Source organism: Stegostoma tigrinum, chromosome 5, assembly GCF_030684315.1.
Source record: "Stegostoma tigrinum isolate sSteTig4 chromosome 5, sSteTig4.hap1, whole genome shotgun sequence".
NCBI classification, from domain to species: Eukaryota; Metazoa; Chordata; class Chondrichthyes; order Orectolobiformes; family Stegostomatidae; genus Stegostoma; species Stegostoma tigrinum.
Genome location: NC_081358.1, coordinates 94,104,307 through 94,121,479, shown reverse-complemented (window position 1 = coordinate 94,121,479; position 17,173 = coordinate 94,104,307). Strand labels below are relative to the sequence as shown.

At 42.5% G+C, this 17,173-nt stretch overlaps 1 protein-coding gene across 5 annotated transcripts in view; it reads right to left on the bottom strand.

Annotated features, from left to right (window-relative positions):
- tmem71 (transmembrane protein 71) overlaps positions 1-14,776 on the bottom strand; it is a 49,237-nt gene extending 34,461 nt beyond the window's left edge. For 2 of the 5 annotated variants that reach the window (XM_059646369.1, XM_059646370.1), the window contains exon 1: positions 14,186-14,459. The gene's annotated coding sequence lies outside the window, so the exon portion shown is untranslated. Of the gene's footprint in view, positions 1-9,746; positions 9,782-14,185; positions 14,460-14,617 lie in introns of those variants that run through there. The other 3 variants (XM_059646367.1, XM_059646368.1, XM_059646366.1) reach the window with 3 other exon arrangements.
- Between the last annotated feature and the right edge of the window lie 2,397 nt (positions 14,777-17,173).

The following is a 17,173-nucleotide window of genomic DNA, read 5'->3' as shown; positions in this document are numbered from 1 at the left end:
TCTTGCTAAAAATGGAAAAGAAGGGCATGCCATTGGGTTTTGACATTAATGAAAGGGAGGAATCTGATGTGGAGTATGTCCACTGACATGGATCGTTGGGACTGATGGTCCGGTTTCAGCTGTCAATCCAATGTAGCCCTATGTACATTTTAAACGTATAAATCCTTATTCTTTGCAGACTGGATGACATTCTTGCAATGTTCCAAGTGACTGGTATGCAGCTTTAATAACAGAGTAACTTGAGCCTGATATTTAATCTTGGTCACTAGCCCTTCAGTGATGAACAGCCAGATGCTTTTCAGCACAGGATAACCTCTTTACATTCCCTAATACTTAACATGCTTTTTATTTATAGAGCAATTGCACATTCCCATGAACTACACAGAGACAAATCCCCCATGACCTGTTTCCGTTCAGACAACATCTGACACATCCAAAACTGTGCAGACGGCATGAGGTCATTTCAAGTTAACATTCTGTCTTGGCAAGCCCTTACTCTAATATGAAATTGCATCTTCAACTTCCTTTATATTATGAAAGCAGTTCTTCTTATTCACTTTAAACCACGTACAACATTGTGGGCTGAAGGGCCTGTTCTGTGCTGTACTGTTCTATGTTCTATGTTCTAAAGTATATTAAAAGTTGGCAGCATCATTAAGGGTTAATTAATCTAGTCCTATGTGCCAGCATTTGTCCCTTCACAATGCTGCCAACTTCTAATATTCAAATGAGAATCATATCTTCGTGAGCCACTCATTTTTCACATTTCATTTTCACAGGGTGAAACCAATTCTAACAAAAAGAACTACACTTCTCTATGGACAAGGCATCTCCCTGCACCTTTACCTGAAGTCCACTACTTTGAATGTTCTCTTCCCAAATGATTTGTTAAAAATCCATTTGATTGAACCTCCTCCTACAGATTAGCTCATTCAGTTTTTCCTGCTGCTCTCACCAGCTGATTGTTAGCACAAAAATGGCTGCTGCCTGCACAATTGAATACCCTTCCAAACCTTTCTGAAAAAGTTTTGAAGCATCTAACAGGCAATTTGTGTAACATTAAAGTCAATTACTATGTGGTATATGGTTGATTGACAATTGGGGAAATGCACTGGATCAAACCATAAAGCTGCTGTAAAAGCCACAGCTGAAGTATTGAAAATGTGTAGAAGCATCTAAGTGTGGCATAGAAATTACCTATTGCACTTTCTATGGTTTGCCCTTGAGCTACATACCAGATGTAGAATTTAATTATGAAATATTTACGTATTTATGAAGATGAAGACTGTTCCAGTCATACAGATTGAATTTTCATATAGGTCCTACACTATTATAATTGAAATGTTTCTATTAACATATTTTATGAATACAGCATATTTTTGGAAAACAATGACTACTCTGAACAGGATGTTGACATTGACAAAATTATTCAGATTAAATTTTGAACAGGGCGCTCACATCAGAGTTTTACTGCATCAATTACATGAAACACAAACAGGTTAAGTGGCCTAGCTGGTAGGTTACAGTGATTATGCACTTAACGAGCCTTCTGCCACCCTGACAAAAAAAATCAAATCTCTTCTGTCTCATGCATTCATACCCTTAAATGCTATTTGTTGCACTTTGCATTACTATCTGTCGGTGGTGGACAAGGTAATGGCTATGAAAGAGTTACTTTTGGAGACTGCATCAGGCTTCACCCAATCTGATGGTGTCTTATGGTCTTGGCTGGCTAAAAGGCTAGATCTGATAGGATGAAGAATTATAGCTACAGAACTCCAATAATATTAGCAACATGGGGCAGAATCTTAGAGAGGGATGTGTCCAACATGGGACTACGGTGAGACCAGAATTGGGCCACATGATCAGTGGTGCCAATCTTCATGTCAGGAATTACTCATGCTATCTTTTATGTTTTTCACAAACGTTGTGGCAAGATTCTCATTAGACAGCAGAAATTGCTAATTGATGGGGTTTATTGATTATTAAACACATTACTAATGGCCCACATTGCCTTGCTATTCAGTGTCCCATTTTACCAATGTTGACAAACAGGCTTGACATTGGGGAAAACGCAGCAAGGAAATCAAAGCAGATATGAGGGAGATTCAGAACACTGCTTGCTCTCAATGGCCTCCATGCTGGACACTGGGTAACAATATCTCAGGGTATGTTCTGTCAGCTCAGGCTACTCACGCCCACTGGTTTCCAACAGCTAGCTTCTGAGAACCCTTATGGTACATCTTTGGCCAACATGCCATGTACTTTAGTGCTGTACTGGCAGTAATGCTGTAATAAGGACACTGTGCAATCAGGGACAACACACTTAGCTCATTGACTGCCACTAGGCTGCATTGTCAGGCTGTGCACTTGCTGTTAGAGTGAACCGTTTACTCTTAGCCCTCCCCAGATACTCACAAGGGTTCTTGTGGTGCAGTGGTAGTGCCCCTACCTCTGAACCAAGTGTCCTACCTTCCCGCCCCACCTGCTCCAGGGGTATGTAATAACATATCTGAGTAGGCGGATGAGAAAATATCTACCTGGATACTCACAGCATCCCTACCTATGCTTTTTCTCCCTCATGCAGCGACACCCAGGTTCATATCGTCGCTGTTTGTGACTTGCTGCTTCACACATACACAAAGGCAGAAAGCTTGTCGCGGGGTTAATGTGCCTCATTCAAGTTGAGGAAGATAGCATTCATTTAGGGGGTCCAGGCACATTATGTGATGGACAATTTCCGATAGCGGTCCTGCACGGGGCAGACAGAGAATCCTCGTAATGGGCACGTAGCTAAACATCGGGCAGTCTACCACCCATCCCGAGTCTTTCTAGTCTACTGAGGCTGTTTACCTCCTGAACTGAGCGAGGCACTGGTATTAAGGGAGATGAATGTAGGTGGCATAGCTGTTACTTGTGGCCGAGTTGGAGAAGTTTCCTGAGTGAGCGAGGGGTCAGTGTAGAGGACGGGGCAGGGTTACTGCCGTCAGGGTTGGGTTTGGGTGAGAGCAAGTGAAGGTGATGGTGGAAGTATCAGCCTTGGATGGGAGGTGGGTACACTGGTAGAGATTGAATGAGTGTGAGGTCTCAGAGAGAAGATGGTGGCACTTATCCTGGCAGAGTGGAGAAGGACGTTGAGTTTTTTCCTGCAATACTGGGCATTTGTCCAGACAGCTGAGACTGCGTGGACCTGGTTGGCAACCCCCTGGCCAAGGTGACAATGATCTGGTATTGTGATCTCTACCACTGGTTGTGGTGAAAGAGAATGTCCCATGCTTGCACTGCCTTGTCCAGTCAGACCTTCAGGAGGCTTCCCACAAATCCGGGCACAGAGTTCACCCTAATTGCCATGTATGGGCAAATATCAGGAACAGTGCAGGGCTGCTCCAGATTGCCAATGATTGTCCCGGGTGCACCACAGGTTGGCAAAAATGGCACGGGTGCGCTGGATGCCAGTGGGGGTTTCCCTAGATATCTGCTCAGTGGCAAGTTGTTCTGGAAACGGTGCATGGTAAGATAGGCTAAAAATTGGATCCAGAGGATGCTACAGAGCTGTAGTATGGAATTACATGAGATGAATTTGGTAAGATATGGCGATAAAACTGGTTAGGCCTTGACCTCCAAAAGCCTTGAGGCAATTTGGATTTGGTCAAAAGGAAAAAAAAACCATGTGATTCAGTCAAATATCTATCTCACTAATGTAACTTATTGAGTCATACAGCACAAAAACGGTCTGTCAGTCCAACTCGTCCAGGTCAAACCAAGTTTCCAAAACTAAACCAATCCCATTTGCTAGTGTTTGGCCCATATCCTTCCAAATCTTTCCTATTCATGTACCTGTCCAAATGTCTTTTCAATGTGGTAACTGTACCTGCATCTGCCATGTCCTCTGGCAGCTCATTTCACATACAGCTACACTCTGTGAAAAGTTGCCCCTCAGGTTTCTTTTAAATCTTTCTCCTCTCACCTTATAATTATGCCCCCTTGTTGCTTTCATGCAATTGACCAATTTTTAGTTCAAGAGTCTCCTGTTGTTTAGATTCACCAGAGATAATGGGAACTGCAGATGCTGGAGAATCCAAGACAACAAAATGTGAGGCTGGATGAACACAGCAGGCCAAGCAGCATCCCAGGAGCACAAAAGCTGACGTTTCGGGCCTAGACCCTTCATCCTCTCTGATGAAGGGTCTAGGCCCGAAACGTCAGCTTTTGTGCTCCTGAGATGCTGCTTGGCCTGCTGTGTTCATCCAGCCTCACATTTTGTTGTTTAGATTCACCAGTGGCTTTCTTCTACATCGTAAACTAAGTAGGTTCTAAGACCCAGTCAAGGAAAGGGGATGCTGGCAGCAAACTACCTCAAGCTGGTTGTCGTTGGCATCACAGCATGTACAACTATAGGAGGTTTCACTTCCTAAACTCTGAGTAAACAAGTTCCATAAGACCATAAGACATAGGAGTGGAAGTAAGGCCATTCAGCCCATCAAGTCCACACTGCCATTTAAATCATGGCTGATGGGCATTTCAATTCCACTTCCCTGCACTCTCCCCGTAGCCCTTGATTCCTTGTGAGATCAATTACCATTGGGTTTATTAGATACTATCTTCTATTTCTGGACTCTGGTTTTAGTCTCCCCATAAGTGGGAACATTTCCTCTACAGCTAATTGTCTTTTAGGCTGGAATGGTGGCTCGGTGGTTAGCACTGCTGCCTCACACCACCAGGCATCAGTGTTCAATTCCACTCTCGGGCATCTGTCTGTCTGAGTTTGCATGTTCTCCCTGTGTCTGTGTGGGTTGCCAGGTGTTCCAGTTTCCTCCTGCAGTCCAAAGGTGTGTAGGTTAGATGGATTGGCCATGTTGAATTGCCCATAGTGTCCAAGGGTGTGTAAATTAGGTGGCTTATACATGGGAAAAGCAAGGTTACAGGTAAAAGGGTAGGGGGATGGGTCTCAATGGGATGCTCTTTGAAGGCTTACTGTGGACTTGTTAGGCTGAATGGCTTGTTTCCGCACTGTGGGGATTCTGTGAAATGCCTGAGTTTGCTAATCCTCAAAGATTTAGCATGACATCAGCCAGCTGCAGCTCATCTTGAGCGCTGAATTTAAGTTTGAGACATTTTCGCCTGCCAAAGCCAGTTACTTACACCCCTGATTAGTCTGCAACTACTACTGAATGCACGTATGGACAAAATAAACATAACCAGCATGGGTTTCACCATTACAGTGCTCCCATTTTCAGGTGCAGAAATGATAGACAAACATCTATAGTTAATCTTTTGATGGTAAGGATTCAAGTTTCAAATCCTGAGTCTTTGAAAAGCTGTGGAAAAAAATGGCTGCAGATTAACTTCCAAAACTGCATTAAGATATTTACCACAATATAATCCATTTACAGATGCCCGTCATATAAACCAGAGTTACATAAATTAACTAAGACAGCAATAGTCACATGGAGCTCTGACTAATTATTACAGCAGTCTTCCTGACCTTATCATTCTCACCAAGGTGTCCCGACAATTTTCAAATCTCAAAGTGGGCTTACAGAAACAATGGTTTTAGAAGCACTGGTGTAAGTATATCAGGAGCAAGTGAAATGTCATTAACATTTAACATCATGTAGTATGAGTTGGCAGCTATAGAAAGAAGCAAAATGTTTTGGCCAAGAGGTCTCTTGGGTAGTTTCCACAATCAGAAACAATGATATTAGGCTGAACTTTCCACCAAGAAGACCGATGATATAAAGGTTAGAGAAGATTATAGTCAAATATCATGGAATTTTTTACGCTTAACAAGGTTGGCACAAATTGCTGCTTGAGTATGGCAGTCCCGCAGGGGAACAAAATCCCCAAACTAATGGAAATTATGCTTTCCAAGAGCGTCTCAATGAACTTGCTTGCTCCTATAAACTACCTAGTCTAGCTGTGGAATGCAGAAAGTATTCTATTCTTCAGTAAAATGCAGCAAACTAATGCTTTAATACAATCTTAAACAAAATTGGATGAAACATTTAGCTCATCCAATCACTTCATGTAGTTCAACGTCTTTCTTGTCCTTTGGCAACAACCATTGTCAGCAAAAATAAAGAAAAGCTAAAGAAAAATGATTGCAAACTATCCCAATAATTGGTGTTGCATACGAGACAGAGTCACAAGGGCTGCATTTTCAGTAATGTTTTGGAAAATGGAAGTGGAAGCCGGTTCAGGGCCCCCATCCTGCAAAGTGTGCTGCAGGGATGGATTGTGACGGCAAACAGGCACGGAGGCCAGGGCCACTGACCTGTGCCCAGTTGCCATGGATTCCAGACTGAAACCCTCAAAAGATTTGGCAGTGGACAGTTTTATGGGAATAAATAGAGCACAAGTGCAAATTCTTTGAGTTTAGCTTCTGCATTTCCTGACAATCAATCTCTGACTAGTAGCTGCTTTAACACAATTTCCTACCCATTTCTTATGTGTTATGCAATGGCTTCTGAATCAAAACAGTAACCTCATCAAAGTCTAGAAATTATTGAATAATGTTATCATATAAATATACACATATATTCTTTTTTCTGGCATTTATTTTAACCATTTATCTTAACTCTCCTTAAAAACATGGAGAAAGGAATTTGATATAAGTGCATTAGATATTTATTTGATAACAATAAATTCTACTTGTGTGCATTCCAAAGGAAAAGCTTTACAGGCCAGAACAATTAACAGGCTCAGGTAAAACCAGCATTTCTAAATATTCAGAGATAGTAAGAACAGCAAATGCTGGAGTCAGAGATAACACAGTGTGGAGCTGGAGGAATGCAACAGGCCAGGCAGCGTCAGAGGAGCAGGAAAGTTGGGTTAGGACACTTCTTCAGAAAAGAAATTTCTAAACATTGATTTGATTTAGTTATGGGTTACAAAACAGAACAAAAAGTGTGGTGTAGTGTTGCCACTGTAGGCACTGTCTTAAAACACAGACTGATTACTTTAGAAATGTGACTTTATAGACTGCCAGGATCACCACTGACACTAAAATGAACTTGAAAATTCAAGATAAAACAAATTTTCAGACTTTGTAAGGTTACCAATGATCAATTATTGGCCCGTAATAATTCCGGCATCTTTCTTACACAAAACCATACCAAATATACTGCACTGAAACAGGCCTCTCAGCTGTATGGTATTTTTAAATTATTTTGTTTATTCATAAGGTGAGGCAATTGCAAATATTTGTCCTCAAGAAATTTACAGTGAGCTGCCCTCTTCGCGGAGCATGGGTAGGTAGGCCCACAGTGCTCATAGGAAGGGGCTTTGAAGATGTTAGCCCAGAGTCAGATGGAATGATGACGTAGGGCAAGTTAAGATGCTATATGGTTTGGACAAACCTGCCTCCATCCCAAGACCCTCCTCCCTGTGTCAAGCACAACAGGCCTTTTGGGGCCCCAGGTCCTGGTTATTGGGTTTGTATCTACCCGTGCTCTGGGTGATGATACTCCAATGCATTTTCTGTCCTTGTTTTTCTTAATGGCAGACTTCATAGGTTTGGAACGTGTAGTTGAAACAAATGCAGCGGGTTGCTGCAGAAGTTCTTGTAGATAGTACTTGCTGCTGCCACTGTGTATTAGTCATGGAGGGAGTGACTGTTGTGACTGAAGTGGATGTGATGCCAACCAAGTGGGCTGCTTTGTTTGAGGCTGGTCTCAATTTTCTTGAGTATTGATGGGGCTGCATTCATTCAGGCGAGTGCAGTGTATTCCATTGTACCTCCTGACGGTGGATGAGCTTGGAGGCTTCAGCAGGTAAAATTGCTCATCACAAAATTCCTATCTTTCAACATGCTCTTGCAGCCACATTGTTTATATGGCTAGTCCAGCTCAATTTCTGGTCAATGGTAACCCTCAGATGTTGATTGTATGGGAATCAGCTGTTGAACATCAAGAGGCGGTTTGTCAGCTTTTATCCTTCACATGTATTTCTCTGACTGTTTTACATCTCACCATATCTGGCTGATTTAACAATGGTATTATTTTTCAGGGGGTTCAGTTAAAGTAACTAGAGTATGGTGCAGAAAAACACCAATAGTGTGGGGTTCAATATCCCTACCAACTCTGATAGTTCTTGGGATTTGCCTTTCCCCATTGTGATATCAAGGCATTGGCCACAATTAACAATTCTTTGTATTGAAAATTAGGAAGAAAGTGACAGGTAATGCAACTCTGCACAGATCATAATTTAAAAAAGACTGGAAATGAAATAGATTGCTAAGGAAATTGTTGTCTGGAAGACTGAAGTTGCTTTCTTTTTAAAAAAAAGCACTTCAAACCAGCACAGGATATGCGTAACAACTGCCCTGTGGGTCACTGGGCTGCTTTTGCTCTGCCAGATGTGCTGATAAAAAATATTAGAAAATTCTTTCGGCGCTGAACAAAGACAATGTAAAACTTAGAAGAAATCAATCCCTGCAATGTGAGTTTCTTTGAAAAAGGCCTTGTACTTCAGCATTTTAAAACAGATTCAGGTTGTTTATTTTCAAATTTGAACCCACACCACAAATACATGATGAATTCTGTGGTTAGCACCGGAAACAGCTCTGCTTCTACTCTGTTCAGCAATTCTGCAATGTAAAGGGGAAGAACTAACAAAAAGAAAGATATGAACAACTTAGCAGAAAAAATAAACTCTACAACATTACATAGCACTTCTATTTTTTTAAAAAAAACTTCTTTACATCCTTGCAATGTATGCATGACGATTGTAATTGCACTTTCTCCTGTTTATTCAGTGGTGCGTACAAAATCCTTGATGTCATTTAACTAAAGGCTGCAATTAATATGAGCTTCTGACAGGTCCTAGAGCAAACAATTACTTTGAAGATGCCCCATGAGCAATTGCTAATATGTTCACTATCAGGTACATTTGTATTGTTATAAAGACACAGTAGACATCAGCATCTATAATCAGAAAAGAAAGATCGATCAGTGGTTGGGGTTTGAACCCACTTTTGATGACAGAGTCACGGCTAGCAGGTTACCTTTCTCCTTTTAGATATTCATGCTTATTTTATATATTTCCTACATTTTCTATTTGTCATTAGATATCTACAAATCCTTGCCACCAAACTTTGCAAAACATCTTCACCTTGCCTTTACAAAATACTCTTCAATTATTTAATAATTTTGTTGAGCCATGGAAAAGGCATCAACAAGGGAATTTATACAAAAACAAATCATCATGAATTAAATGGGCTTTACCCACAGATTCCATGCTTTATGAAAGGTCATCAAGCTGAAACACCCTCCTCCCTCCGGACCAACCTCAGGGAATCTCTCTCCCATTGCAACTCTCTTGTCTTTTCTCTCCATCTTCGGTCCGCCTCTGCCTCTCTCCCTATTTATTCCAGAACCCTCACCCCATCCCCCTCTCTGATGAAGGGTCTAGGCCCGAAACGACAGCTTTTGTGCTCCTGAGATGCTGCTGCCCCTGCTGTGTTCATCCAGCCTCACATTTTATTATCATTGACCTGAAACACAGCTGTCTTTCTCCCCATAGAAGTTGCCAGACCTGCTGAGTATTTCCAGCACTCTCCGTTTCAAGCCGGATACAATATTCAACTTAAAAAACCCTGTTCAGCAACTAACCAAGTAATACACTGGGTAAAAATCTTCAAAACAATCCAAGGCATTTTAAAAAGCATGATGCAGAAAGGTCAGAAGTTAGACTTCACAATGCTCCAGAATATTGGTTTGTGTATTATATGGTTCAATTTCTAGTACCTCACATCCATAAATCTCAGCAGGTCTGGCAGCATCTGTGAAGGAAAAAAACAAGAGTTAACATTTCAGGTCGAGGGACCCTTCCTCAGAACTGATGTTGGCTGGGAAATTGTCCATTTATTTGCAGAAAAAAGGTGGGAAATGGGGTAGGAAGTAAACGATAGGATAAAGCCTAAAGAAAGAGGAGAGCAATTGGACAGACAAAGAGTTGATAACAATCAGGCTGGGAGAGTGAGTAGTTGATAATGGAGACTATTAGTGACTAACAACAGGGGGTGTGTAATGGCAGGCTATGTGGTAACAAGGCCTGGTGTGTGGGGTAGGGTGCTGGGACAGTTTAGGCCCTAAAATTATTGATCTCGATATTGAGTCTGGAGGGCTGCAAGATCCCCAAGTGCAAAATGAGGTGTTGTTTTTCTAGATTGCATTAAGCTTCGCTGGAACACTGCAGCACGCCAGAGACAGAGATATTGGTCAGGGAACAGCGTAGTGTGTAAAAGTGGCAAGCAACGGGTAGTTCAGGGTCTTTTTTTGCGAGCAGAATGTAGCTGTTCTGCAAAGCAGCCATGCAGACCCTGCTTCATTTCCCCAATGTAGAGGAGACCACATTGTGAGCAGCGGATGCAATAGACTGGATTCTGGGAAGTGCAGGTAAAGTGTTGCTTCACCTGGAAGGTATGTTTGGGCCCTTGGACACTGGCGAGGAAGGAGGGAAATGGGCAGGTGTTGCACCTTCTCATGGGTCTGGGTGGGATGCTCCAAGGGTCAGTGTGGGTTTGTTGGGCCAAAGGGCCTGTTTCCACACTGTAGAGATTCTATTAAGAAAAAAGTGTTGAGGGAAGAGTCCAGAGAATAGAGTCAAAGTAGCTGAAGACTCAACCATCAAATATCTAGGGGTAGGATCTGTCATTTTGGCTGATTAAAACATAGAACATAGAACATAGAACAGTACAGCACAGAACAGGCCCTTCAGCCCACAATGTTGTGCCGACCATTGATCCTCATGGATGCACCCTCAAATTTCTGTGACCATATGCATGTCCAGCAGTCTCTTAAATGACCCCAATGACCTTGCTTCCACAACTGCTGCTGGCAACGCATTCCATGCTCTCACAACTCTCTGCGTAAAGAACCTGCCTCTGACATCCCCTCTATACTTTCCACCAACCAGCTTAAAACTATGACCCCTCGTGCTAGCCATTTCTGCCCTGGGAAATAGTCTCTGGCTATCAACTCTATCTATGCCTCTCATTATCTTGTATACCTCAATTAGGTCCCCTCTCCTCCTCCTTTTCTCCAATGAAAAGAGACCGAGCTCAGTCAACCTCTCTTCATAAGATAAGCCCTCCAGTCCAGGCAGCATCCTGGTAAACCTCCTCTGAACCCTCTCCAAAGCATCCACATCTTTCCTATAATAGGGCGCCCAGAACTGGATGCAGTATTCCAAGTGCGGTCTAACCAAAGTTTTATAGAGCTGCAACAAGATCTCACGACTCTTAAACTCAATCCCCCTGTTAATGAAAGCCAAAACACCATATGCTTTCTTAACAACCCTGTCCACTTGGGTGGCCATTTTAAGGGATCTATGTATCTGCACACCAAGATCCCTCTGTTCCTCCACGCTGCCAAGAATCCTATCCTTAATCCTGTACTCAGCTTTCAAATTCGACCTTCCAAAATGCATCACCTCACATTTATCCAGGTTGAACTCCATCTGCCACCTCTCAGCCCATCTCTGCATCCTGTCAATGTCCCGCTGCAGCCTACAACAGCCCTCTACACTGTCAACGACACCTCCGACCTTTGTGTCGTCTGCAAACTTGCTGACCCATCTTATTAGTATCTGATTAGTATCTGCTTCTTCTGGGAATGTAAGAAAATAGGAAGATAGGATAATTGGAGCAGAAAAACATCATTTAGCTCCATGAGCCATTCAATGAATACACACAATAGTCCCTTACATATCAGAAATCTATCAAATGTCACTTGCGAACCAGTATCAACTGGCAATTAGAAAGCGGATTCTGAACTTCAATCATCCCAGGGCCATGCTCTCCAGTCTGCCGCAAGCGTTGCCACTTCACAAGTTCAAACCTGTTCTCTATTGTTCTGACACCTTGACATGCCTGAAAACTGTGCACATTATTTGCTCCACGTCATCCCCAGCAACTGCTAAACAAAAACACACTGCTTCCCAATCCCAGAGGAAATTGGGGATATAGAGCATATGGACTGATCAAATGAGTCTTCCTTGTCTGGCAAGTATTTCTGCAACACATGCCCAAACATGTTTGAATGATGAGGTTGTCATTTGCTGCTGTTATGCTGTTGTCAATAAAACAGATTCATAAGTTAACATCTCATATCAATTCATTCAATTTCCTGATGTTCTTCACTAATGATCCCCGGTCAAATTGGGGAAATATAAGTGACAAGTTGCAAAGCCACAAACACCTGGAAAGCATTTTATATAAAAACAAAATGCCACAGATTCTGGGAATACAAACATAGGAATTACAAACAGTAGTAAGCCAATCAAACCCTTCTGTGTGAGTTACGAGGTATGGAGCTGGATAAACACTGCAGGTCAGAGAACATCAGAGGTGCAGGAAAGTTGACGTTTCGGGTCTAGACCCTTCTTCAGAAATGGGGGAGGGGAAGGGGAGTCTGAAATAAATAAAGATGGGGGTGGTGATGATGTAAGGTGGATAGAGGAACAGACAGGAGTCGGAGAGAAGACGGACGAGTCAAGAAGGCAGGGATGGAGCCAGTAAAGGTGACTGTAAGTAGGGAGGTGGGATGGGGGTTGGTCAGTTGAGAGGAAGTGGCTGGCAGGTGGGAGGGAAGACAGACAGGTCAACAAAGCAGGGATGAGGCTAGTGGGTAGGAAGTGGGGGTGGGGTTTGGTCAGTGAGGTGGGAGGACTCTTCAGTGTGCTCTGCCATTCAACAAAATCAAGACTGATCTGATTTTAGTCCCAAATCCGCATTGTTGCCTACCTAAATAACTTCTCACCCTTTATCATGAATCTCTGCTGTAAAAATGTTCAAACATTGCCTTTTCACAAAGCGGTCAAAAGACTCACAGCCCTGTGAGATAAATTTTTCATCTTTGAAATATGTGGATGACTCCTCATTTTTAAAGCTTCCCCTGTTATTTTAGATCATTTCAGAAGAACAAACATTGTTTTCACATGAGTAGGGTTGTCAAACAGACAGACCTAGGAGTTCAGGTACATGGTTCTTAGAAAGTTGTGTCACAGGTGGACGGGGTGGCTAAGAAGGCATTTAGCATGCTTGCCCTCATGACTCCGGCCAGAGAGGAAAGGAGTTGAAACGTCATGTTGAGGTTGTACAGGACACTGGTGAGGCCAGATTTGGATTAGTGTGTACAGTTCTGGTTGCACTACTATGGGAAGGATATTATTAAATTGGACAGGGTTCATAAAAGATTTACAAGGATGTTGCCATGAATGAAGGGTTTGAGCCATAAGGAGAGACTGGGACACTTTGCACTGCAATGCAGGAGGTTGAGGAGTGACCTTATAGAAGTCTATAAAATCATTACAGGCATAGAGAAGATGAGTACCAAAGGTCTTTTCCCTAGGGTGGGGAAATTCAAAACAAGAGGGCATATCTTTAAGGTGAGACAAAAAAGATTTAAAAGGAACCTGAGAGGCAACACTTTCACACAGAGGCTTTTGTTTTAGTTTTGGAATGAACTGCCAGAGCAAGTTGTAGATGCAAGTTAAAAGAAATCCAGAAAGGTACATGAATAGGAAAGGTTTATGGGAACATAGACCAAATGCAGGCAAGTGAGGAGAGTTTGAAAAATTTGATCGGCATGGACGAGTTGAATCGAAGGATCTGTTTCCCTGCGGTGACTCTGTGACACTTGTACGGCTCTATAACATTTTTGTACACTTCAACCCAAATCGCTTTACTCTGCGAACTGCAAGAGATACAAATCAGGGGTGTCGAACTTTTCCTCATAAGACAACCCATGCAATCCAGGTGGAAGTTTGCTCTGAACTGCTTTCCAAAATCCAAATGTAGTTGCCTCCTTAAATAAGAAAGACAATCCTGAAGTTAGAACAGCAAGTGCTAAACTCAACCGACCTGGCAGCTTTTGAAACAGTGCAGTTTTACAACTGATTCACATCAAAACGACTGACTTAAAAGCCACAATGATCACATCGAGAAATACTCATTTTTCTATTAAAGGCGAATTAGAGCAGCGTTGGAATCCTGAAACATACAGAACGCGAGAGCAACTCAGCGAGTCTGGCAGTAGCGGTGGACGGAGGCTTTACGTTTCCAGTCTGGTCTGACTTCTCCAGAACAATTACTCTATTGTCTTCCCACTACATCCTTTTTTGGAAGGTGAAAAGCAAAAAGTGGTGTGGCCCTCTTCAGACTGTGACCCGCACTTGTACTCACTTGAAGCGGAGAAACCATCAGCACTTGGTCACTGTAATAGTCAGCAATCCGTGTGTTCGCTCGCAATCCGTCAGATAAGAGACAACACAGTAAAGGTATGAACTAGACAGCTGTGCTGAAAATGTGAGCTTCTCACAATGCTGGCTAAAGTGACGGTGATGTGGAGGTATTGGACTAGGTCGGAATAAGTCAGAAGAGACAAGACAGAAGGTTATGGTCAAACAGGCTTATTTGAAATCACAAGCTCCGGGGTCAGGTTGGTCTATAACCTGATGTCACGTGACTTATGACGACGTTGTCAATGTAATTCACTTGGATGGTTGAAATCAACACATCACTTTCTACAGGCCAAGTAATGATCGGGGCGGAGAGCCTCGGGCATTGGGACGCAGTAACATGCAAACAACAATAGGGTGCTTCCAGCTTACTCACTTTATCAACCCGCTCTCCGGAATCAGCTGTGTTTTCGCCTCTTCCCCTGCGACTGGGTGGACTCCCCCTGTCACAGCGAGAGCTGCCTGCCGCGGATGGAAACCTCCTGCATTCGGGCTGATGCTACCGAGGGCTTCTTCATCCTTTGGGTCTCAGCCTGTTTACTCGTAACCACGCCCTCTCCCTAGCCCAGGGCGTACCAGGTCCTAGTGCCCAGCTCACCGCTCCATGAAATGTCTGCATTTCGCTTCAAACAAAAGTAACATCTCTTTCTCGACCGAGCTAGATTCAAGATCGATTTCAAATATATTCGATTGCTTTAACTTAATGAGTAACTGTATAACAATCGGCGTACCTCACTAGCTAAATAAGTTAACTGAGGCCCTAAACACTCCTCTAAAACTGGTTAACAGTGGTCTCAAAACGGTCAAACTCCAGAATAATTTAAATTCCTGCCAAGTATAAAGAGGTAGTAATGTCGAGTGTATAACATTTGACAAATTAAGAATATCAGTCAGGACCTTATGATTAGAGCCGAAGGTAAATCCAAAAACAAAGTGAAATTTTGTAGCAACGCAGAGATTGGAAACACTCAGGAGGTCTGGGGGTATCTGTGCAGCGAGAAATCGTGATAACAAAGACATCCCTTCAGAACTAAAGTAAGATTGAAATGTAAGATAATAAAATGTGAGGCTGGATGAACACAGCAGGCCAAGCAGCATCACAGGAGCACAAAAGCTGACGTTTCGGGCCTAGACCCTTCATCAGAGAGGGGGATGGGGAGAAATCTTATTCCAGAACCCTCTCCCCATCTCCCTCTCTGATGAAGGGTCTAGGCCCGAAACGTCAGCTTTTGTGCTCCTCCAGAACCCTCTCCCCATCCCCCTCTCTGATGAAGAGTCTAGGCCCGAAACGTCAGCTTTTGTGCTCCTGAGATGCTGCTGGGCCTGCTGTGTTCATCCAGCCTCACATTTTATTATCTTGGAATTCTCCAGCATCTGCAGTTCCCATTATCTCTAAGATTGAAATGTAATTGGTTTTGAGAAAGTGAAAAGGGGGAAGGGAGGAAGGATATAAGGGCTTGTCACTGATTAGGTAGAGTCCAGGAGAAATTAATTGACAAAAGAATTTGTAGTACAGAAGATAAAGAGAACGATCATGACTGGAGTAAAGAAACAAAAGATTTTACTGGCCGAATTACAAAATAATGTACGGCTGTATTCAAAAGCAAAACAAAACTGTAAAAGGTTATAGTCAGCGCTTGAAACAAAAGAGCCAAAATGGAAGCAGTATTCACAATTAACACAAAATGATTGAGCTGAATGATCAGTCTGGAATGCTGTAAAGTGTCCATTCAAAATATAAAGTGCAATCTGTAACTATTGCCTTGAGTTCAGGGAATGTCAGGGTCATACTCTACAGACTGAGCACAGGGGTTCCGCAAAGCCAAATTCCACCAAATCTGCATTTGGTTTGCTCACTGGAGAGGAGACTTCATTGCAGTGAGTAACGCTTCACTCCTCAATCGCCTCCAACATCTGGAACCCTTTTCCCCTTCATTTTTCCACAGGAACGTGGATGTATATACCTGCCCTTTTACCTCCTCGCTCCTCATCATCTGAGGCCCTAAGCACTCCTCTAGAATGAAGCCTACTCCAGAGGTGTGAGCTAACATGCTTGAAAAGATTATTAAAATATTTATAAGTTGACATGAAGAAGGGAAATACAATATTTTTGCAAGAATGTCTACATCGTGTAATGTCACATTTAATTGTTTAACATTAAGCAACCTGAAAATCCTATTATTGCACATCATGTATATTTATATGTATATGTATGTCCATTTAACGTCATGTATAGGTGAAGATAGTCGTACAACAGTCTTATCTCCACCAAAAAGTCAAAAGCTTCATTTAAAATTTTAGATAAATAAAACATCCTTAGGCTGGAAGTAAAAGATGTAACTGAATTTCGAGCTTCAACCGGTGTTCATAAATTTCTCAAGCCCTATTCTTTATGCTTTAATCTAAATCTCTCAATGTGCTTTAGTGCTGGAAATCCTTTGCTCTGCTGGCGTTTCAATGAAAACACAGCAATGAACAATGCCTGATGCAAAATAAAAACTGAAAAGAAAACTGCGGATGCTGTAAAACAGAAACCAAAACAAAGTTGCTGGAAAAGCCCAGCAGATCTGGCAGCATCTGTGAAGGAAAAGAAAGAGTTAAGGTTTCGGGTCCGGAGTTCTGAGGAAGGGTCACCGGACCCGAAATGGTAACTCTGTTTTTTCCTTCACAGATGCTGCCAGATCTGCTGGGCTTTTCCAGCAACTTTGTTTTTGTTCCTGTTTAAACGCCAGATGCAGGCCATTAACAATCTATCTAGCTTTGCGATATTTTTTATTAATTCTTTGTATCGATACTTCAGAGTTTTAGCCGAATAATGGGACAAATGGCTACCAAACAAAACACCAAATATACGGGAAAGTCTATATATAATTTACAGAATGACAAGACAGCTGTAATGGATAACAATTCGCTACGAAGCAGTAAAATTCCT